The sequence below is a fragment of the Rhopilema esculentum genome, unplaced genomic scaffold, assembly GCF_057945365.1.
Source record: "Rhopilema esculentum isolate cy_ngs unplaced genomic scaffold, ASM5794536v1 HiC_scaffold_23, whole genome shotgun sequence".
Classification (NCBI taxonomy): Eukaryota; Metazoa; Cnidaria; class Scyphozoa; order Rhizostomeae; family Rhizostomatidae; genus Rhopilema; species Rhopilema esculentum.
The window spans coordinates 879935-904443 of NW_028300834.1; positions in this window are offsets into that span (position 1 = coordinate 879935).

Consider the following 24509-nt stretch of genomic DNA (forward strand, 5'->3'; position numbering starts at 1 on the left):
AATTCATGACCCCGGACCTGCAAAAAACTTAAAAATTTTCGATTTTTTTCAAAAAATTTTTTTTACTCGAAACAACCAAGAAAGTCTCAATTTATGTTCCGAATACGATTTTGAGAAGTTTCGGTGAATTTTAGGCTCATATTTTAAAAATAAAGTCTTGGACATTTTTGCAAAAATTCATGACCCCGGACCTGCAAAAAACTTCAAAAATTTTCGATTTTTTTCAAAAAAATTTTTTTACTCGAAACAACCAAGAAAGTCTCAATTTATGTTTCGAACATTATTTTGAGAAGTTTCGGTGAATTTTAGACTCATATTTTGAAAATAAAGCCTTGGACATTTTTGAAAAAATTAATGACCCCGGACCTGCAAAAAACTTCAAAAATTTTGGATTTTTTTCAAAAAAATTTTTTTACTCGAAACAACCATAAAAGTCTCAATTTATGTTCCAAACAGGATTTTGAGAAGTTTCGGTGAATTTTAGGCTCATATTTTAAAAATAAAGGCTTGGGCATTTTTGAAAAAATTAATGACCCCGGAGCGGCAAAAAACTTCAAAATTTTCAATTTTGTCAAAAAAAATGTTTTTCTCAAAAAAGCTAAAAAGGCTGAGAAAATACCTTGCTGGATTCAATTGATGACATTTTGGTTAACTTCGAAGTGAAATCTAAAAAAAATAAGAAAGAATATATAGAGAATGTTTGTCACTAAAACTTGACAAAAACTTCAAAAATTATCATTTTTTTTCAAAAAATCTTTTTTACTTGAAACAACCAAGAAAGTCTCAATTTATGTTTCAAACGCCATTTGAAGAAATTTCGGTGAATTTTAGACTCATTTTTTGAAAATAAAGCCTTGGACATTTTTGAAAAAATTCATGACCCCGGACCTGCAAAAAACTTCAAAAATTTTCGATTTTTTTCAAAAAATATTTTTTACTCGAAACAACCAAGAAAGTCTCAATTTATGTTCCAAACATGATTTTGAGAAATTTCGGTGAATTTTAGGCACATATTTTAAAAATAAAGTTTTGGACATTTTTGAAAAAATTCATGACCCCGGACCTGCAAAAAACTTCAAAAATTTTCGATTTTTTTAAAAAAAATTTTTTTACTCGAAACAACCAAGAAAGTCTCAATTTATGTTCCGAATACGATTTTGAGAAGTTTCGGTGAATTTTAGGCTCATATTTTAAAAATAAAGTCTTGGACATTTTTGCAAAAATTCATGACCCCGGACCTGCAAAAAACTTCAAAAATTTTCGATTTTTTTCAAAAAAATTTTTTTACTCGAAACAACCAAGAAAGTCTCAATTTATGTTTCGAACATTATTTTGAGAAGTTTCGGTGAATTTTAGACTCATATTTTGAAAATAAAGCCTTGGACATTTTTGAAAAAATTAATGACCCCGGACCTGCAAAAAACTTCAAAAATTTTGGATTTTTTTCAAAAAAATTTTTTTACTCGAAACAACCATAAAAGTCTCAATTTATGTTCCAAACAGGATTTTGAGAAGTTTCGGTGAATTTTAGGCTCATATTTTAAAAATAAAGGCTTGGGCATTTTTGAAAAAATTAATGACCCCGGAGCGGCAAAAAACTTCAAAATTTTCAATTTTGTCAAAAAAAATGTTTTTCTCAAAAAAGCTAAAAAGGCTGAGAAAATACCTTGCTGGATTCAATTGATGACATTTTGGTTAACTTCGAAGTGAAATCTAAAAAAAATAAGAAAGAATATATAGAGAATGTTTGTCACTAAAACTTGACAAAAACTTCAAAAATTATCATTTTTTTTCAAAAAATCTTTTTTACTTGAAACAACCAAGAAAGTCTCAATTTATGTTTCAAACGCCATTTGAAGAAATTTCGGTGAATTTTAGACTCATTTTTTGAAAATAAAGCCTTGGACATTTTTGAAAAAATTCATGACCCCGGACCTGCAAAAAACTTCAAAAATTTTCGATTTTTTTCAAAAAATATTTTTTACTCGAAACAACCAAGAAAGTCTCAATTTATGTTCCAAACATGAATTTGAGAAGTTTCGGTGAATTTTAGGCTCATATTTTAAAAATAAAGGCTTGGGCAGTTTTGAAAAAATTCATGACCCCGGACCTGCAAAAAACTTCAAAAATTTTCGATTTTTTTCAAAAAAATTTTTTTACTCGAAACAACCAAGAAAGTCTCAATTTATGTTCCAAACATGATTTTGAGAAATTTTGGTGAATTTTAGGCACATATTTTAAAAATAAAGTTTTGGACATTTTTGAAAAAATTCATGACCCCGGACCTGCAAAAAACTTCAAAAATTTTCGATTTTTTTAAAAAAAATTTTTTTACTCGAAACAACCAAGAAAGTCTCAATTTATGTTCCGAATACGATTTTGAGAAGTTTCGGTGAATTTTAGGCTCATATTTTAAAAATAAAGTCTTGGACATTTTTGCAAAAATTCATGACCCCGGACCTGCAAAAAACTTCAAAAATTTTCGATTTTTTTCAAAAAAATTTTTTTACTCGAAACAACCAAGAAAGTCTCAATTTATGTTTCGAACATTATTTTGAGAAGTTTCGGTGAATTTTAGACTCATATTTTGAAAATAAAGCCTTGGACATTTTTGAAAAAATTAATGACCCCGGACCTGCAAAAAACTTCAAAAATTTTGGATTTTTTTCAAAAAAATTTTTTTACTCGAAACAACCATAAAAGTCTCAATTTATGTTCCAAACAGGATTTTGAGAAGTTTCGGTGAATTTTAGGCTCATATTTTAAAAATAAAGGCTTGGGCATTTTTGAAAAAATTAATGACCCCGGAGCGGCAAAAAACTTCAAAATTTTCAATTTTGTCAAAAAAAATGTTTTTCTCAAAAAAGCTAAAAAGGCTGAGAAAATACCTTGCTGGATTCAATTGATGACATTTTGGTTAACTTCGAAGTGAAATCTAAAAAAAATAAGAAAGAATATATAGAGAATAATTGTCACTAAAACTTGACAAAAACTTCAAAAATTATCATTTTTTTTCAAAAAATCTTTGTTACTTGAAACAACCAAGAAAGTCTCAATTTATGTTTCAAACGCCATTTGAAGAAATTTCGGTGAATTTTAGACTCATTTTTTGAAAATAAAGCCTTGGACATTTTTGAAAAAATTCATGACCCCGGACCTGCAAAAAACTTCAAAAATTTTCGATTTTTTTCAAAAAATATTTTTTACTCGAAACAACCAAGAAAGTCTCAATTTATGTTCCAAACATGAATTTGAGAAGTTTTGGTGAATTTTAGGCGCATATTTTAAAAAAAAGGCTTGGACAGCTTTGAAAAAATTCATGACTCCGGACTTGCAAAAAACTTCAAAAATTTTCGATTTTTTCCAAAAAATTTTTTTTACTCGAAACAACCAAGAAAGTCTCAATTTATGTTCCAAACATGATTTTGAGAAGTTTCGGTGAATTTTAGGCTCATATTTTAAAAATAAAGGCTTGGGCATTTTTGAAAAAATTAATGACCCCGGACCTGCAAAAAACTTCAAAAATTTTCGATTTCTTTCAAAAAATATTTTTTACTCGAAACAACCAAGAAAGTCTCAATTTATGTTCCAAACATGAATTTGAGAAGTTTCGGTGAATTTTAGGCTCATATTTTAAAAATAAAGGCTTGGGCAGTTTTGAAAAAATTCATGACCCCGGACCTGCAAAAAACTTCAAAAATTTTCGATTTTTTTCAAAAAATATTTTTTACTCGAAACAACCAAGAAAGTCTCAATTTATGTTCCAAACACCATTTTGAGAAGTTTTGGTGAATTTTAGACTCATATTTTGAAAATAAAGCCTTGGACATTTTTGAAAAAATTCATGACCCCGGACCTGCAAAAAACTTCAAAAATTTTCGATTTTTTTCAAAAAAATTTTTTTACTCGAAACAACCATGAAAGTCTCAATTTATGTTCCAAACAGGATTTTGAGAATTTTCGGTGAATTTTAGGCTCATATTTTAAAAATAAAGGCTTGGGCATTTTTGAAAAAATTAATGACCCCGGAGCGGCAAAAAACTTCAAAATTTTCAATTTTGTCAAAAAAAATGTTTTTCTCAAAAAAGTTAAAAAGGCTGAGAAAATACCTTGCTGGATTCAATTGATGACATTTTGGTTAACCTTGAAGTGAAATCTAAAAAAAAAAGAAAGAATATAAAGAGAATGTTTGTCACTAAAACTTGACAAAAACTTCAAAAATTATCTTTTTTTTTCAAAAAAATCTTTGTTACTTGAAACAACCAAGAAAGTCTCAATTTATGTTTCGAACACCATTTGAAGAAGTTTCGGTGAATTTTAGACTCATTTTTTGAAAATAAAGCCTTGGACATTTTTGAAAAAATTCATGACCCCGGTCCTGCAAAAAACTTCAAAAATTTTGGATTTTTTTCAAAAAAATTTTTTTACTCGAAACAACCAAGAAAGTCTCAATTTATGTTCCAAACACGATTTTGAGAAGTTTCGGTGAATTTTAGGCTCATATTTTAAAAATAAAGCCTTGGTCATTTTTGAAAAAATTCATGACCCCGGACCTGCAAAAAACTTCAAAAATTTTAAATTTTTTTCAAAAAATCTTTTTTACTCGAAACAACCAAGAAAGTCTCAATTTATGTTTCAAACACCATTTGAAGAAGTTTCGGTGAATTTTAGACTCATATTTTAAAAATAAAGCCTTGGACATTTTTGAAAAAATTAATGACCCCGGACCTGCAAAAAATTTCAAAATTTTTCAATTTTTTTCAAAAAATTGTTTTTACTCAAGACAACCAAGAAAGTCTCAATTTATGTTTCGAACATTATTTTGAGAAGTTTCGGTGAATTTTAGGCTCATATTTTAAAAATAAAGGCTTGGGCATTTTTGAAAAAATTAATGACCCCGGAGCGGCAAAAAACTTCAAAATTTTCAATTTTGTCAAAAAAAATGTTTTTCTCAAAAAAGTTAAAAAGGCTGAGAAAATACCTTGCTGGATTCAATTGATGACATTTTGGTTAACCTTGAAGTGAAATCTAAAAAAAAAAGAAAGAATATAAAGAGAATGTTTGTCACTAAAACTTGACAAAAACTTCAAAAATTATCATTTTTTTTCAAAAAAATCTTTGTTACTTGAAACAACCAAGAAAGTCTCAATTTATGTTTCGAACACCATTTGAAGAAGTTTCGGTGAATTTTAGACTCATTTTTTGAAAATAAAGCCTTGGACATTTTTGAAAAAATTCATGACCCCGGTCCTGCAAAAAACTTCAAAAATTTTGGATTTTTTTCAAAAAAATTTTTTTACTCGAAACAACCAAGAAAGTCTCAATTTATGTTCCGAACACGATTTTGAGAAGTTTCGGTGAATTTTAGGCTCATATTTTAAAAATAAAGCCTTGGTCATTTTTGAAAAAATTCATGACCCCGGACCTGCAAAAAACTTCAAAAATTTTAAATTTTTTTCAAAAAATCTTTTTTACTCGAAACAACCAAGAAAGTCTCAATTTATGTTTCAAACACCATTTGAAGAAGTTTCGGTGAATTTTAGACTCATATTTTAAAAATAAAGCCTTGGACATTTTTGAAAAAATTAATGACCCCGGACCTGCAAAAAATTACAAAATTTTTCAATTTTTTTCAAAAAATTGTTTTTACTCAAGACAACCAAGAAAGTCTCAATTTATGTTTCGAACATTATTTTGAGAAGTTTCGGTGAATTTTAGACTCATATTTTGAAAATAAAGCCTTGGACATTTTTGAAAAAATTAATGACCCCGGACCTGCAAAAAACTTCAAAAATTTTGGATTTTTTTCAAAAAAATTTTTTTACTCGAAACAACCATAAAAGTCTCAATTTATGTTCCAAACAGGATTTTGAGAAGTTTCGGTGAATTTTAGGCTCATATTTTAAAAATAAAGGCTTGGGCATTTTTGAAAAAATTAATGACCCCGGAGCGGCAAAAAACTTCAAAATTTTCAATTTTGTCAAAAAAAATGTTTTTCTCAAAAAAGTTAAAAAGGCTGAGAAAATACCTTGCTGGATTCAATTGATGACATTTTGGTTAACCTTGAAGTGAAATCTAAAAAAAATAAGAAAGAATATAAAGAGAATGTTTGTCACTAAAACTTGACAAAAACTTCAAAAATTATCATTTTTTTTCAAAAAAATCTTTGTTACTTGAAACAACCAAGAAAGTCTCAATTTATGTTTCGAACACCATTTGAAGAAGTTTCGGTGAATTTTAGACTCATTTTTTGAAAATAAAGCCTTGGAAATTTTTGAAAAAATTCATGACCCCGGTCCTGCAAAAAACTTCAAAAATTTTGGATTTTTTTCAAAAAATTTTTTTTACTCGAAACAACCAAGAAAGTCTCAATTTATGTTCCGAACACGATTTTGAGAAGTTTCGGTGAATTTTAGGCTCATATTTTAAAAATAAAGCCTTGGTCATTTTTGAAAAAATTCATGACCCCGGACCTGCAAAAAACTTCAAAAATTTTAAATTTTTTTCAAAAAATCTTTTTTACTCGAAACAACCAAGAAAGTCTCAATTTATGTTTCAAACACCATTTGAAGAAGTTTCGGTGAATTTGAGACTCATATTTTGAAAATAAAGCCTTGGACATTTTTGAAAAAATTAATGACCCCGGACCTGCAAAAAACTTCAAAATTTTTCAATTTTTTTCAAAAAATTGTTTTTACTCAAGACAACCAAGAAAGTCTCAATTGATGTTTCGAGCACCATTTTGAGAGGTTTCGGTGAATTATGGACTCATATTTTGAAAATAAAGCCTTGGACATTTTTGAAAAAATTCATGACCCCGGACCTGCAAAAAACCTTCAAACATTTTCGATTTTTTTCAAAAAATCTTTCTTACTCGAAACAACCAAGAAAGTCTCAATTTATGTTCCAAACAGGATTTTGAGAAGTTTCGGTGAATTTTAGGGTCATATTTTAAAAATAAAGGCTTGGGCATTTTTGAAAAAATTAATGACCCCGGAGCGGCAAAAAACTTCAAAATTTTCAATTTGTCAAAAAAAATGTTTTTCTCAAAAAAGTTAAAAAGGCTGAGAAAATACCTTGCTGGATTCAATTGATGACATTCTGGTTAACCTTGAAGTGAAATCTAAAAAAAATAAGAAAGAATATATAGAGAATGTTTGTCACTAAAACTTGACAAAAACTTCAAAAATTATCATTTTTCTTCAAAAAAATCTTTGTTACTTGAAACAACCAAGAAAGTCTCAATTTATGTTTCAAACACCATTTGAAGAAGTTTCGGTGAATTTTAGACTCATTTTTTGAAAATAAAGCCTTGGACATTTTTGAAAAAATTCATGACCCCGGACCTGCAAAAAACTTCAAAAATTTTCGATTTTTTTCAAAAAATATTTTTTACTCGAAACAACCAAGAAAGTCTCAATTTATGTTCCAAACATGAATTTGAGAAGTTTCGGTGAATTTTAGGCGCATATTTTAAAAATAAAGGCTTGGGCAGTTTTGAAAAAATTCATGACCCCGGACCTGCAAAAAACTTCAAAAATTTTCGATTTTTTTCAAAAAAATTTTTTTACTCGAAACAACCATGAAAGTCTCAATTTATGTTCCAAACAGGATTTTGAGAATTTTCGGTGAATTTTAGGCTCATATTTTAAAAATAAAGGCTTGGGCATTTTTGAAAAAATTAATGACCCCGGAGCGGCAAAAAACTTCAAAAATTTTCGATTTTTTTCAAAAAATCTTTTTTACTCGAAACAACCAAGAAAGTCTCAATTTATGTTCCGAACATGATTTTGAGAAGTTTCGGTGAATTTTAGGCACATATTTTAAAAATAAAGTTTTGGACATTTTTGAAAAAATTCATGACCCCGGACCTGCAAAAAACTTCAAAAATTTTCGATTTTTTTCAAAAAATCTTTTTTACTCGAAACAACCAAGAAAGTCTCAATTTATGTTTCAAACACCATTTGAAGAAGTTTCGGTGAATTTTAGACTCATTTTTTGAAAATAAAGCCTTTGACATTTTTGAAAAAATTCATGACCCCGGACCTGCAAAAAACTTCAAAAATTTTCGATTTTTTTCAACAAATATTTTTTACTCGAAACAACCAAGAAAGTCTCAATTTATGTTCCAAACATGAATTTGAGAAGTTTCGGTGAATTTTAGGCGCATATTTTAAAAATAAAGGCTTGGGCAGTTTTGAAAAAATTCATGACCCCGGACCTGCAAAAAACTTCAAAAATTTTCGATTTTTTTCAAAAAATTTTTTTCACTCGAAACAACCAAGAAAGTCTCAATTTATGTTCCGAACACGATTTTGAGAAGTTTCGGTGAATTTTAGGCTCATATTTTAAAAATAAAGTCTTGGACATTTTTGAAAAAATTCATGACCCCGGACCTGCAAAAAACTTTCAAACATTTTCGATTTTTTTCAAAAAATCTTTTTTACTCGAAACAACCAAGAAAGTCTCAATTTATGTTTCAAACACCATTTGAAGAAGTTTCGGTGAATTTTAGACTCATTTTTTGAAAATAAAGCCTTGGACATTTTTGAAAAAATTCATGACCCCGGACCTGCAAAAAACTTCAAAAATTTTCGATTTTTTTCAACAAATATTTTTTACTCGAAACAACCAAGAAAGTCTCAATTTATGTTCCAAACATGAATTTGAGAAGTTTCGGTGAATTTTAGGCGCATATTTTAAAAATAAAGGCTTGGGCAGTTTTGAAAAAATTCATGACCCCGGACCTGCAAAAAACTTCAAAAATTTTCGATTTTTTTCAAAAAATTTTTTTTACTCGAAACAACCAAGAAAGTCTCAATTTATGTTCCAAACACGATTTTGAGAAGTTTCGGTGAATTTTAGGCACATATTTTAAAAATAAAGTCTTGGACATTTTTGAAAAAATTCATGACCCCGGACCTGCAAAAAACTTCAAAAATTTTTGATTTTTTTCAAAAAATTTTTTTTACTCGAAACAACCAAGAAAGTCTCAATTTATGTTCCGAACACGATTTTGAGAAGTTTCGGTGAATTTTAGGCACATATTTTAAAAATAAAGTCTTGGACATTTTTGAAAAATTTCATGACCCCGGACCTGCAAAAAACTTTCAAACATTTTCGATTTTTTTCAAAAAATCTTTTTTACTCGAAACAACCAAGAAAGTCTCAATTTATGTTCCAAACACCATTTTGAGAAGTTTCGGTGAATTTTAGACTCATATTTTGAAAATAAAGCCTTGGACATTTTTGAAAAAATTCATGACCCCGGACCTGCAAAAAACTTCAAAAATTTTAAATTTTTTTCAAAAAATTTTTTTTACTCGAAACAACCAAGAAAGTCTCAATTTATGTTCCGAACACGATTTTGAGAAGTTTCGGTGAATTTTAGGCACATATTTTAAAAATAAAGTCTTGGACATTTTTGAAAAAATTCATGACCCCGGACCTGCAAAAAACTTCAAAAATTTTCGATTTTTTTCAAAAAATCTTTTTTACTCGAAACAACCAAGAAAGTCTCAATTTATGTTTCAAACACCATTTGAAGAAGTTTCGGTGAATTTTAGACTCATTTTTTGAAAATAAAGCCTTGGACATTTTTGAAAAAATTCATGACCCCGGACCTGCAAAAAACTTCAAACATTTTCGATTTTTTTCAAAAAATATTTTTTACTCGAAACAACCAAGAAAGTCTCAATTTATGTTCCAAACATGAATTTGAGAAGTTTCGGTGAATTTTAGGCGCATATTTTCAAAATAAAGGCTTGGGCAGTTTTGAAAAAATTCATGACCCCGGACCTGCAAAAAACTTCAAAAATTTTCGATTTTTTTCAAAAAATTTTTTTTACTCGATACAACCAAGAAAGTCTGAATTTATGTTCCAAACACGATTTTGATAAGTTTCGGTGAATTTTAGGCACATATTTTAAAAATAAAGTCTTGGACATTTTTGAAAAAATTCATGACCCCGGACCTGCAAAAAACTTCAAAAATTTAAATTTTTTTCAAAAAATTTTTTTTACTCGAAACAACCAAGAAAGTCTCAATTTATGTTCCGAACACGATTTTGAGAAGTTTCGGTGAATTTTAGGCACATATTTTAAAAATAAAGTCTTGGACATTTTTGAAAAAATTCATGACCCCGGACCTGCAAAAAACTCTCAAACATTTTCGATTTTTTTCAAAAAATCTTTTTTACTCGAAACAACCAAGAAAGTCTCAATTTATGTTCCAAACACCATTTTGAGAAGTTTCGGTGAATTTTAGACTCATATTTTGAAAATAAAGCCTTGGACATTTTTGAAAAAATTCATGACCCCGGACCTGCAAAAAACTTCAAAAATTTTCGATTTTTTTCAAAAAATCTTTTTTACTCGAAACAACCAAGAAAGTCTCAATTTATGTTTCAAACACCATTTGAAGAAGTTTCGGTGAATTTTAGACTCATTTTTTGAAAATAAAGCCTTGGACATTTTTGAAAAAATTCATGACCCCGGACCTGCAAAAAACTTCAAACATTTTCGATTTTTTTCAAAAAATATTTTTTACTCGAAACAACCAAGAAAGTCTCAATTTATGTTCCAAACATGAATTTGAGAAGTTTCGGTGAATTTTAGGCGCATATTTTCAAAATAAAGGCTTGGGCAGTTTTGAAAAAATTCATGACCCCGGACCTGCAAAAAACTTCAAAAATTTTCGATTTTTTTCAAAAAATTTTTTTTACTCGATACAACCAAGAAAGTCTGAATTTATGTTCCAAACACGATTTTGATAAGTTTCGGTGAATTTTAGGCACATATTTTAAAAATAAAGTCTTGGACATTTTTGAAAAAATTCATGACCCCGGACCTGCAAAAAACTTCAAAAATTTAAATTTTTTTCAAAAAATTTTTTTTACTCGAAACAACCAAGAAAGTCTCAATTTATGTTCCGAACACGATTTTGAGAAGTTTCGGTGAATTTTAGGCACATATTTTAAAAATAAAGTCTTGGACATTTTTGAAAAAATTCATGACCCCGGACCTGCAAAAAACTTTCAAACATTTTCGATTTTTTTCAAAAAATCTTTTTTACTCGAAACAACCAAGAAAGTCTCAATTTATGTTCCAAACACCATTTTGAGAAGTTTCGGTGAATTTTAGACTCATATTTTGAAAATAAAGCCTTGGACATTTTTGAAAAAATTCATGACCCCGGACCTGCAAAAAACTTCAAAAATTTTAAATTTTTTTCAAAAAATTTTTTTTACTCGAAACAACCAAGAAAGTCTCAATTTATGTTCTGAACACGATTTTGAGAAGTTTCGGTGAATTTTAGGCACATATTTTAAAAATAAAGTCTTGGACATTTTTGAAAAAATTCATGACCCCGGACCTGCAAAAAACTTCAAAAATTTTCGATTTTTTTCAAAAAATCTTTTTTACTCGAAACAACCAAGAAAGTCTCAATTTATGTTTCAAACACCATTTGAAGAAGTTTCGGTGAATTTTAGACTCATTTTTTGAAAATAAAGCCTTGGACATTTTTGAAAAAATTCATGACCCCGGACCTGCAAAAAACTTCAAACATTTTCGATTTTTTTCAAAAAATATTTTTTACTCGAAACAACCAAGAAAGTCTCAATTTATGTTCCAAACATGAATTTGAGAAGTTTCGGTGAATTTTAGGCGCATATTTTCAAAATAAAGGCTTGGGCAGTTTTGAAAAAATTCATGACCCCGGACCTGCAAAAAACTTCAAAAATTTTCGATTTTTTTCAAAAAATTTTTTTTACTCGATACAACCAAGAAAGTCTGAATTTATGTTCCAAACACGATTTTGATAAGTTTCGGTGAATTTTAGGCACATATTTTAAAAATAAAGTCTTGGACATTTTTGAAAAAATTCATGACCCCGGACCTGCAAAAAACTTCAAAAATTTAAATTTTTTTCAAAAAATTTTTTTTACTCGAAACAACCAAGAAAGTCTCAATTTATGTTCCGAACACGATTTTGAGAAGTTTCGGTGAATTTTAGGCACATATTTTAAAAATAAAGTCTTGGACATTTTTGAAAAAATTCATGACCCCGGACCTGCAAAAAACTTTCAAACATTTTCGATTTTTTTCAAAAAATCTTTTTTACTCGAAACAACCAAGAAAGTCTCAATTTATGTTCCAAACACCATTTTGAGAAGTTTCGGTGAATTTTAGACTCATATTTTGAAAATAAAGCCTTGGACATTTTTGAAAAAATTCATGACCCCGGACCTGCAAAAAACTTCAAAAATTTTAAATTTTTTTCAAAAAATTTTTTTTACTCGAAACAACCAAGAAAGTCTCAATTTATGTTCTGAACACGATTTTGAGAAGTTTCGGTGAATTTTAGGCACATATTTTAAAAATAAAGTCTTGGACATTTTTGAAAAAATTCATGACCCCGGACCTGCAAAAAACTTCAAAAATTTTCGATTTTTTTCAAAAAATCTTTTTTACTCGAAACAACCAAGAAAGTCTCAATTTATGTTTCAAACACCATTTGAAGAAGTTTCGGTGAATTTTAGACTCATTTTTTGAAAATAAAGCCTTGGACATTTTTGAAAAAATTCATGACCCCGGACCTGCAAAAAACTTCAAAAATTTTCGATTTTTTTCAAAAAATTTTTTTTACTCGAAACAACCAAGAAAGTCTCAATTTATGTTCTGAACACGATTTTGAGAAGTTTCGGTGAATTTTAGGCACATATTTTAAAAATAAAGTCTTGGACATTTTTGAAAAAATTCATGACCCCGGACCTGCAAAAAACTTCAAAAATTTTCGATTTTTTTCAAAAAATCTTTTTTACTCGAAACAACCAAGAAAGTCTCAATTTATGTTTCAAACACCATTTGAAGAAGTTTCGGTGAATTTTAGACTCATTTTTTGAAAATAAAGCCTTGGACATTTTTGAAAAAATTCATGACCCCGGACCTGCAAAAAACTTCAAAAATTTTCGATTTTTTTCAAAAAATTTTTTTTACTCGAAACAACCAAGAAAGTCTCAATTTATGTTCTGAACACGATTTTGAGAAGATTCGGTGAATTTTAGGCACATATTTTAAAAATAAAGTCTTGGACATTTTTGAAAAAATTCATGACCCCGGACCTGCAAAAAACTTCAAAAATTTTCGATTTTTTTCAAAAAATCTTTTTTACTCGAAACAACCAAGAAAGTCTCAATTTATGTTTCAAACACCATTTGAAGAAGTTTCGGTGAATTTTAGACTCATTTTTTGAAAATAAAGCCTTGGACATTTTTGAAAAAATTCATGACCCCGGACCTGCAAAAAACTTCAAAAATTTTCGATTTTTTTCAAAAAATATTTTTTACTCGAAACAACCAAGAAAGTCTCAATTTATGTTCCAAACATGAATTTGAGAAGTTTCGGTGAATTTTAGGCGCATATTTTAAAAATAAAGGCTTGGGCAGTTTTGAAAAAATTCATGACCCCGGACCTGCAAAAAACTTCAAAAATTTTCGATTTTTTTCAAAAAATTTTTTTTACTCGAAACAACCAAGAAAGTCTGAATTTATGTTCCAAACACGATTTTGAGAAGTTTCGGTGAATTTTAGGCACATATTTTAAAAATAAAGTCTTGGACATTTTTCAAAAAATTCATGACCCCGGACCTGCAAAAAACTTTCAAACATTTTCGATTTTTTTCAAAAAATCTTTTTTACTCGAAACAACCAAGAAAGTCTCAATTTATGTTCCCAACACGATTTTGAGAAGTTTCGGTGAATTTTAGGCACATATTTTAAAAATAAAGTCTTGGACATTTTTGAAAAAATTCATGACCCCGGACCTGCAAAAAACTTCAAAAATTTTCGATTTTTTTCAAAAAATCTTTTTTACTCGAAACAACCAAGAAAGTCTCAATTTATGTTTCAAACACCATTTGAAGAAGTTTCGGTGAATTTTAGACTCATTTTTTGAAAATAAAGCCTTGGACATTTTTGAAAAAATTCATGACCCCGGACCTGCAGAAAACGTCAAAATTTTCAATTTTGTCAAAAAAATGTTTTTCTCAAAAAAGCTAAAAAGGCTGAGAAAATACCTTGCTGGATTCAATTGATGACATTTTGGTTAACTTCGAAGTGAAATCTAAAAAAAATAAGAAAGAATATATAGAGAATGTTTGTCACTAAAACTTGACAAAAACTTCAAAAATTATCATTTTTTTTCAAAAAAATCTTTTTTACTTGAAACAACCAAGAAAGTCTCAATTTATGTTTCAAACACCATTTGAAGAAGTTTCGGTGAATTTTAGACTCATTTTTTGAAAATAAAGCCTTGGACATTTTTGAAAAAATTCATGACCCCGGACCTGCAAAAAACTTCAAAAATTTTGAATTTTTTTCAAAAAATATTTTTTACTCAAAACAACCAAGAAAGTCTCAATTTATGTTCCAAACATGAATTTGAGAAGTTTCGGTGTATTTTAGGCTCATATTTTAAAAATAAAGGCTTGGCCAGTTTTGAAAAAATTCATGACCCCGGACCTGCAAAAAACTTCAAAAATTTTCGATTTTTTTCAAAAAATTTTTTTTACTCGAAACAACCAAGAAAGTCTGAATTTATGTTCCAAACACAATTTTGAGAAGTTTCGGTGAATTTTAGGCACATATTTTAAAAATAAAGTTTTGGACATTTTTGAAAAAATTCATGACCCCGGACCTGCAAAAAACTTCAAATATTTTCGATTTTTTTCAAAAAATATTTTTTACTCGAAACAACCAAGAAATTCTCAATTTATGTTCCAAACATGAATTTGAAAAGTTTCGGTGAATTTTAAGCTCATATTTTAAAAATAAAGGCTGGGGCAGTTTTGAAAAAATTCATGACCCCGGACCTGCAAAAAACTTCAAATATTTTCGATTTTTTTCAAAAAATATTTTTTACTCGAAACAACCAAGAAAGTCTCAATTTATGTTCCAAACATGAATTTGAAAAGTTTTGGTGAATTTTAAGCTCATATTTTAAAAATAAAGGCTGGGGCAGTTTTGAAAAAATTCATGACCCCGGACCTGCAAAAAACTTCAAAAATTTTCGATTTTTTTCAAAAAATTTTTTTTACTCGAAACAACCAAGAAAGTCTGAATTTATTTTCCAAACACGATTTTGAGAAGTTTCGGTGAATTTTAGGCACATATTTTAAAAATAAAGTTTTGGACATTTTTGAAAAAATTCATGACCCCGGACCTGCAAAAAACTTCAAAAATTTTCGAATTTTTTCAAAAAAATTTTTTTACTCAAAACAACCAAGAAAGTCTCAATTTATGTTCCGAACACGATTTTGAGAAGTTTCGGTGAATTTTAGGCTCATATTTTAAAAATAAAGTCTTGGACATTTTTGAAAAAATTCATGACCCCGGACCTGCAAAAAACTTCAAAAATTTTCGATTTTTTTCAAAAATTTTTTTTTACTCGAAACAACCAAGAAAGTCTCAATTTATGTTTCGAACATTATTTTGAGAAGTTTCGGTGAATTTTAGACTCATATTTTGAAAATAAAGCCTTGGACTTTTTTGAAAAAATTAATGACCCCGGACCTGCAAAAAACTTCAAAATTTTTCAATTTTTTTCAAAAAATTGTTTTTACTCAAGACAACCAAGAAAGTCTCAATTTATGTTTCGAGCACCATTTTAAGAGGTTTCGGTGAATTATGGACTCATATTTTGAAAATAAAGCCTTGGACATTTTTGAAAAAATTCATGACCCCGGACCTGCAAAAAACCTTGAAACATTTTCGATTTTTTTCAAAAAATCTTTTTTACTCGAAACAACCAAGAAAGTCTCAATTTATGTTCCAAACTCCATTTTGAGAAGTTTCGGTGAATTTTAGACTCATATTTTGAAAATAAAGCCTTGGACATTTTTGAAAAAATTCATGACCCCGGACCTGCAAAAAACGTCAAAAATTTTCGATTTTTTTCAAAAAAATTTTTTTACTCGAAACAACCAAGAAAGTCTCAATTTATGTTCCAAACATGATTTTGAGAAGTTTCGGTGAATTTTAGGCTCATATTTTAAAAATAAAGGCTTGGGCATTTTTGAAAAAATTAATGACCCCGGACCTGCAAAAAACTTCAAAATTTTTCAATTTTTTTCAAAAAAATGTTTTTACTGAAGACAACCAAGAAAGTCTCAATTTATGTTTCGAGCACCATTTTAAGAGGTTTCGGTGAATTATGGACTCATATTTTGAAAATAAAGCCTTGGACATTTTTGAAAAAATTCATGACCCCGGACCTGCAAAAAACCTTCAAACATTTTCGATTTTTTTCAAAAAATCTTTTTTACTCGAAACAACCAAGAAAGTCTCAATTTATGTTCCAAACACCATTTTGAGAAGTTTCGGTGAATTTTAGACTCATATTTCGAAAATAAAGCCTTGGACATTTTTGAAAAAATTCATGACCCCGGACCTGCAAAAAACTTCAAAAATTTTCGATTTTTTTCAAAAAAATTTTTTTACTTGAAACAACCAAGAAAGTCTCAATTTATGTTCCAAACATGATTTTGAGAAGTTTCGGTGAATTTTAGGCTCATATTTTAAAAATAAAGGCTTGGGAATTTTTGAAAAAATTAATGACCCCGGACCTGCAAAAAACGTCAAAATTTTCAATTTTGTCAAAAAAAATGTTTTTCTCAAAAAAGCTAAAAAGGCTGAGAAAATACCTTGCTGGATTCAATTGATGACATTTTGGTTAACTTCGAAGTGAAATCTAAAAAAAATAAGAAAGAATATATAGACAATGTTTGTCACTAAAACTTGACAAAAACTTCAAAAAATATCATTTTTTTTCAAAAAAATCTTTTTTACTTGAAACAACCAAGAAAGTCTCAATTTATGTTTCAAACACCATTTGAAGAAGTTTCGGTGAATTTTAGACTCATTTTTTGAAAATAAAGCCTTGGACATTTTTGAAAAAATTCATGACCCCGGACCTGCAAAAAACTTCAAAAATTTTGAATTTTTTTCAAAAAATATTTTTTACTCAAAACAACCAAGAAAGTCTCAATTTATGTTCCAAACATGAATTTGAGAAGTTTCGGTGAATTTTAGGCTCATATTTTAAAAATAAAGGCTTGGCCAGTTTTGAAAAAATTCATGACCCCGGACCTGCAAAAAACTTGAAAAATTTTCGATTTTTTTCAAAAAAATTTTTTTACTCGAAACAACCAAGAAAGTCTGAATTTATGTTCCAAACACAATTTTGAGAAGTTTCGGTGAATTTTAGGCACATATTTTAAAAATAAAGTTTTGGACATTTTTGAAAAAATTCATGACCCCGGACCTGCAAAAAACTTCAAATATTTTCGATTTTTTTCAGAAAATATTTTTTACTCGAAACAACCAAGAAAGTCTCAATTTATGTTCCAAACATGAATTTGAAAAGTTTCGGTGAATTTTAAGCTCATATTTTAAAAATAAAGGCTGGGGCAGTTTTGAAAAAATTCATGACCCCGGACCTGCAAAAAACTTCAAATATTTTCGATTTTTTTCAAAAAATATTTTTTACTCGAAACAACCAAGAAAGTCTCAATTTATGTTCCAAACATGAATTTGAAAAGTTTCGGTGAATTTTAAGCTCATATTTTAAAAATAAAGGCTGGGGCAGTTTTGAAAAAATTCATGACCCAGGACCTGCAAAAAACTTCAAAAATTTTCGATTTTTTTCAAAAAATTTTTTTTACTCGAAACAACCAAGAAAGTCTGAATTTATTTTCCAAACACGATTTTGAGAAGTTTCGGTGAATTTTAGGCACATATTTTAAAAATAAAGTTTTGGACATTTTTGAAAAAATTCATGACCCCGGACCTGCAAAAAACTTCAAAAATTTTCGATTTTTTTCAAAAATTTTTTTTTACTCGAAACAACCAAGAAAGTCTCAATTTATGTTTCGAACATTATTTTGAGAAGTTTCGGTGAATTTTAGACTCATATTTTGAAAATAAAGCCTTGGACATATTTGAAAAAATTAATGACCCCGGACCTGCAAAAAACTTCAAAATTTTTCAATTTTTTTCAAAAAATTGTTTTTACTCAAGACAACCAAGAAAGTCTCAATTTATGTTTCGAGCACCATTTTAAGAGGTTTCGGTGAATTATGGACTCATATTTTGAAAATAAAGCCTTGGACATTTTTGAAAAAATTCATGACCCCGGACCTGCAAAAAACCTTCAAACATTTTCGATTTTTTTCAAAAAATCTTTTTTACTCGAAACAACCAAGAAAGTCTCAATTTATGTTCCAAACACCATTTTGAGAAGTTTCGGTGAATTTTAGACTCATATTTTGAAAATAAAGCCTTGGACATTTTTGAAAAAATTCATGACCCCGGACCTGCAAAAAACTTCAAAAATTTTCGATTTTTTTCAAAAAAATTTTTTTACTCGAAACAACCAAGAAAGTCTCAATTTATGTTCCAAACATGATTTTGAGAAGTTTCGGTGAATTTTAGGCTCATATTTTAAAAATAAAGACTTGGGCATTTTTGAAAAAATTAATGACCCCGGACCTGCAAAAAACTTCAAAATTTTTCAATTTTTTTCAAAAAATTGTTTTTACTCAAGACAACCAAGAAAGTCTCAATTTATGTTTCGAGCACCATTTTAAGAGGTTTCGGTGAATTATGGACTCATATTTTGAAAATAAAGCCTTGGACATTTTTGAAAAAATTCATGACCCCGGACCTGCAAAAAACCTTCAAACATTTTCGATTTTTTTCAAAAAATCTTTTTTACTCGAAACAACCAAGAAAGTCTCAATTTATGTTCCAAACACCATTTGAAGAAGTTTCGGTGAATTTTAGACTCATTTTTTGAAAATAAAGCCTTGGACATTTTTGAAAAAATTCATGACCCCGGACCTGCAAAAAACTTCAAAAATTTTGAATTTTTTTCAAAAAATATTTTTTACTCAAAACAACCAAGAAAGTCTCAATTTATGTTCCAAACATGAATTTGAGAAGTTTCGGTGAATTTTAGGCTCATATTTTAAAAATAAAGGCTTGGCCAGTTTTGAAAAAATTCATGACCCCGGACCTGCAAAAAACTTCAAATATTTTCGATTTTTTTCAAAAAATATTTTTTACTCGAAACAACCAAGAAAGTCTCAATTTATGTTCCAAACATGAATTTGAAAAGTTTCGGTGAATTTTAAGCTCATATTTTAAAAATAAAGGCTGGGGCAGTTTTGAAAAAATTCATGACCCCGGACCTGCAAAAAACTTCAAATATTTTCGATTTTTTTCAAAAAATATTTTTTACTCGAAACAACCAAGAAAGTCTCAATTTATGTTCCAAACATGAATTTGAAAAGTTTCGGTGAATTTTAAGCTCATATTTTAAAAATAAAGGCTGGGGCAGTTTTGAAAAAATTCATGACCCCGGACCTGCAAAAAACTTCAAAAATTTTCGATTTTTTTCAAAAAATTTTTTTTACTCGAAACAACCAAGAAAGTCTGAATTTATGTTCCAAACACGATTTTGAGAAGTTTCGGTGAATTTTAGGCACATATTTTGAAAATAAAGCCTTGGACATTTTTGAAAAAATTCATGACCCCGGACCTGCAAAAAACTTCAAAAATTTTCGATTTTTTTCAAAAAAATTTTTTTACTCGAAACAACCAAGAAAGTCTCAATTTATGTTCCAAACATGATTTTGAGAAGTTTCGGTGAATTTTAGGCTCATATTTTAAAAATAAAGACTTGGGCATTTTTGAAAAAATTAATGACCCCGGACCTGCAAAAAACTTCAAAATTTTTCAATTTTTTTCAAAAAATTGTTTTTACTCAAGACAACCAAGAAAGTCTCAATTTATGTTTCAAGCACCATTTTAAGAGGTTTCGGTGAATTATGGACTCATATTTTGAAAAAAAAGCCTTGGACATTTTTGAAAAAATTCATGACCCCGGACCTGCAAAAAACCTTCAAACATTTTCCATTTTTTTCAAAAAATCTTTTTTACTCGAAACAACCAAGAAAGTCTCAATTTATGTTCCAAACACCATTTGAAGAAGTTTCGGTGAATTTTAGACTCATTTTTTGAAAATAAAGCCTTGGACATTTTTGAAAAAATTCATGACCCCGGACCTGCAAAAAACTTCAAAAATTTTGAATTTTTTTCAAAAAATATTTTTTACTCAAAACAACCAAGAAAGTCTCAATTTATGTTCCAAACATGAATTTGAGAAGTTTCGGTGAATTTTAGGCTCATATTTTAAAAATAAAGGCTTGGCCAGTTTTGAAAAAATTCATGACCCCGGACCTGCAAAAAACTTCAAATATTTTCGATTTTTTTCAAAAAATATTTTTTACTCGAAACAACCAAGAAAGTCTCAATTTATGTTCCAAACATGAATTTGAAAAGTTTCGGTGAATTTTAAGCTCATATTTTAAAAATAAAGGCTGGGGCAGTTTTGAAAAAATTCATGACCCCGGTCCTGCAAAAAACTTCAAATATTTTCGATTTTTTTCAAAAAATATTTTTTACTCGAAACAACCAAGAAAGTCTCAATTTATGTTCCAAACATGAATTTGAAAAGTTTCGGTGAATTTTAAGCTCATATTTTAAAAATAAAGGCTGGGGCAGTTTTGAAAAAATTCATGACCCCGGACCTGCAAAAAACTTCAAAAATTTTCGATTTTTTTCAAAAAAATTTTTTTACTCGAAACAACCAAGAAAGTCTGAATTTATGTTCCAAACACGATTTTGAGAAGTTTCGGTGAATTTTAGGCACATATTTTAAAAATAAAGTTTTGGACATTTTTGAAAAAATTCATGACCCCGGACCTGCAAAAAACTTCAAAAATTTTCGATTTTTTTCAAAAAAATTTTTTTACTCGAAACAACCAAAAAAGTCTCAATTTATGTTCCAAACATGAATTTGAAAAGTTTCGGTGAATTTTAAGCTCATATTTTAAAAATAAAGGCTGGGGCAGTTTTGAAAAAATTCATGACCCCGGACCTGCAAAAAACTTCAAATATTTTCGATTTTTTTCAAAAAATATTTTTTTACTCGAAACAACCAAGAAAGTCTCAATTTATGTTTCGAACATTATTTTGAGAAGTTTCGGTGAATTTTAGACTCATATTTTGAAAATAAAGCCTTGGACATTTTTGAAAAAATTAATGACCCGGGACCTGCAAAAAACTTCAAAATTTTTCAATTTTTTTCAAAAAATTGTTTTTACTCAAGACAACCAAGAAAGTCTCAATTTATGTTTCGAGCACCATTTTAAGAGGTTTCGGTGAATTATGGACTCATATTTTGAAAATAAAGCCTTGGACATTTTTGAAAAAATTCATGACCCCGGACCTGCAAAAAACCTTCAAACATTTTCGATTTTTTTCAAAAAATCTTTTTTACTCGAAACAACTAAGAAAGTCTCAATTTATGTTCCAAACATGATTTTGAGAAGTTTCGGTAAATTTTAGGCTCATATTTTAAAAATAAAGGCTTGGGCATTTTTGAAAAAATTAATGACCCCGGACCTGCAAAAAACGTCAAAATTTTCAATTTTGTCAAAAAAAATATTTTTCTCAAAAAAGCTAAAAAGGCTGAGAAAATACCTTGCTGGATTCAATTGATGACATTTTGGTTAACTTCGAAGTGAAATCTAAAAAAAATAAGAAAGAATATATAGAGAATGTTTGTCACTAAAACTTGACAAAAACTTCAAAAATTATCATTTTTTTTCAAAAAATTGTTTTTACTCAAGACAACCAAGAAAGTCTCAATTTATGTTTCGAGCACCATTTTAAGAGGTTTCGGTGAATTATGGACTCATATTTTGAAAATAAAGCCTTGGACATTTTTGAAAAAATTCATGACCCCGGACCTGCAAAAAACCTTCAAACATTTTCGATTTTTTTCAAAAAATCTTTTTTACTTGAAACAACCAAGAAAGTCTCAATTTATGTTTCAAACACCATTTGAAGAAGTTTCGGTGAATTTTAGACTCATTTTTTGAAAAAAAAGCCTTGGACATTTTTGAAAAAATTCATGACCCCGGACCTGCAAAAAACTTCAAAAATTTTGAATTTTTTTCAAAAAATATTTTTTACTCAAAACAACCAAGAAAGTCTCAATTTATGTTCCAAACATGAATTTGAGAAGTTTCGGTGAATTTTAGGCTCATATTTTAAAAATAAAGGCTTGGCCAAATTTGAAAAAATTCATGACCCCGGACCTGCAAAAAACTTGAAAAATTTTCGATTTTTTTCAAAAAATCTTTGTTACTTGAAACAACCAAGAAAGTCTCAATTTATGTTTCGAACACCATTTGAAGAAGTTTCGGTGAATTTTAGACTCATTTTTAGAAAATAAAGCCTTGGACATTTTTGAAAAAATTCATGACCCCGGACCTGCAAAAAACTTCAAAAATTTTGAATTTTTTTCAAAAAATATTTTTTACTCAAAACAACCAAGAAAGTCTCAATTTATGTTCCAAACATGAATTTGAGAAGTTTCGGTGAATTTTAGGCTCATATTTTAAAAATAAAGGCTTGGCCAGTTTTGAAAAAATTCATGACCCCGGACCTGCAAAAAACTTGAAAAATTTTCGATTTTTTTCAAAAAATTTTTTTTACTCGAAACAACCAAGAAAGTCTGAATTTATGTTCCAAACACAATTTTGAGAAGTTTCGGTGAATTTTAGGCACATATTTTAAAAATAAAGTTTTGGACATTTTTGAAAAAATTCATGACCCCGGACCTGCAAAAAACTTCAAATATTTTCGATTTTTTTCAAAAAATATTTTTTACTCGAAACAACCAAGAAAGTCTCAATTTATGTTCCAAACATGAATTTGAAAAGTTTCGGTGAATTTTAAGCTCATATTTTAAAAATAAAGGCTTGGGCAGTTTTGAAAAAATTCATGACCCCGGACCTGCAAAAAACTTCAAAAATTTTCGATTTTTTTCAAAAAATTTTTTTTACTCGAAACAACCAAGAAAGTCTGAATTTATGTTCCAAACACAATTTTGAGAAGTTTCGGTGAATTTTAGGCACATATTTTAAAAATAAAGCTTTGGACATTTTTGAAAAAATTCATGACCCCGGACCTGCAAAAAACCTTCAAACATTTTCGATTTTTTTCAAAAAATCCTTTTTACTCGAAACAACCAAGAAAGTCTCAATTTATGTTCCAAACACCATTTTGAGAAGTTTCGGTGAATTTTAGACTCATATTTTGAAAATAAAGCCTTGGACATTTTTGAAAAAATTCATGACCCCGGACCTGCAAAAAACTTCAAAAATTTTCGATTTTTTTCAAAAAATATTTTTTACTCGAAACAACCAAGAAAGTCTCAATTTATGTTCCAAACATGAATTTGAGAAGTTTCGGTGAATTTTAGGCGCATATTTTAAAAATAAAGGCTTGGGCATTTTTGAAAAAATTAATGACCCCGGAGCGGCAAAAAACTTCAAAATTTTCAATTTTGTCAAAAAAAATGTTTTTCTCAAAAAAGTTAAAAAGACTGAGAAAATACCTTAATGGATTCAATTGATGACATTTTGGTTAACTTCGAAGTGAAATCTAAAAAAAATAAGAAAGAATATATAGAGAATGTTTGTCACTAAAACTTGACAAAAACTTCAAAAATTATCATTTTTTTTCAAAAAATTGTTTTTACTCAAGACAACCAAGAAAGTCTCAATTTATGTTTCGAGCACCATTTTAAGAGGTTTCGGTGAATTATGGACTCATATTTTGAAAATAAAGCCTTGGACATTTTTGAAAAAATTCATGACCCCGGACCTGCAAAAAACCTTCAAACATTTTCGATTTTTTTCAAAAAATCTTTTTTACTTGAAACAACCAAGAAAGTCTCAATTTATGTTTCAAACACCATTTGAAGAAGTTTCGGTGAATTTTAGACTCATTTTTTGAAAAAAAAGCCTTGGACATTTTTGAAAAAATTCATGACCCCGGACCTGCAAAAAACTTCAAAAATTTTGAATTTTTTTCAAAAAATATTTTTTACTCAAAACAACCAAGAAAGTCTCAATTTATGTTCCAAACATGAATTTGAGAAGTTTCGGTGAATTTTAGGCTCATATTTTAAAAATAAAGGCTTGGCCAAATTTGAAAAAATTCATGACCCCGGACCTGCAAAAAACTTGAAAAATTTTCGATTTTTTTCAAAAAATCTTTGTTACTTGAAACAACCAAGAAAGTCTCAATTTATGTTTCGAACACCATTTGAAGAAGTTTCGGTGAATTTTAGACTCATTTTTAGAAAATAAAGCCTTGGACATTTTTGAAAAAATTCATGACCCCGGACCTGCAAAAAACTTCAAAAATTTTGAATTTTTTTCAAAAAATATTTTTTACTCAAAACAACCAAGAAAGTCTCAATTTATGTTCCAAACATGAATTTGAGAAGTTTCGGTGAATTTTAGGCTCATATTTTAAAAATAAAGGCTTGGCCAGTTTTGAAAAAATTCATGACCCCGGACCTGCAAAAAAC